This window comes from Pseudonaja textilis, chromosome Z (assembly GCF_049901715.1).
Source record: "Pseudonaja textilis isolate UNSWEBS1 chromosome Z, rPseTex1.2, whole genome shotgun sequence".
Lineage (NCBI taxonomy): Eukaryota > Metazoa > Chordata > Lepidosauria > Squamata > Elapidae > Pseudonaja > Pseudonaja textilis.
In genome coordinates this window covers 1,125,647-1,126,338 of record NC_142008.1, presented here as the reverse complement: position 1 = coordinate 1,126,338, position 692 = coordinate 1,125,647, and the positions used below count along the sequence as shown (strand labels likewise).

Genomic DNA, 692 nt, shown 5'->3' with positions numbered 1-692 from the left:
GCCGATTTCAAAGATGGCCGAAGTGTAACATATTTTGCACATCTGGTAAAATGCCAAGTGTGGGATGGAGTTTGTCTTCCGGGAGTCTGTGAAGACATCATGAACATCCCCCGGTCAAATAAAACTGAGGAAGAGATGGCATAGGTGGGCACAATTGGATAGAGGTAGTATTCAGCGGGTTCTGACCGGTCCTTGTGGACAGGTAGGGAAAATTTTGACGGGGCCAGCCCATTCGCCCCCACTCTTACCTCCTATATTTCATTGTTTATTAGCTCAGCTGACTTGTGTGGCAGAGTAGATTGCTGCGCCTCAGCTGAGGTAAAAAAACAGCACAGCTCACCGTTCTTGATAAGAGAGCGGTCGACCTGCGCGCGCACATGATACATGCATTTGGCGCGCGCAATTAGGCGCGTCTGCACAGCTCACCAGCGTTGATAGAGGGCAGTGTTTGAGCACTGCACATGATTGGTATGCGCAGAAGTGAGTTCCCTAAACCGGTAGGAATTTTTTTTGAAACCCATCACTGCATGGATAGGCGTGTTGAGGCAAAAGGCGTCCCTCCGAACGGATCTGCTGTTCCGTTCTTTCTCCACTGCAGATCAGTTCTTAATGGCCATTTGTTTCTCGACATTCATTTCATGAAGTAATGTGTATATATCCATAAATCATGTGTGTGTGTGTGTGTGTGTGTA

At 47.8% G+C, this 692-nt stretch overlaps 1 protein-coding gene across 1 annotated transcript in view; it reads left to right on the top strand.

Annotated features, from left to right (window-relative positions):
* LOC113451213 (uncharacterized) overlaps positions 1 to 692 on the top strand; it is a 3,326-nt gene extending 2,634 nt beyond the window's left edge. The window contains 1 exon segment of the mRNA XM_087915384.1: positions 1 to 692. This exon segment is cut by the window's left edge and continues 1,630 nt beyond it. The gene's annotated coding sequence lies outside the window, so the exon portion shown is untranslated.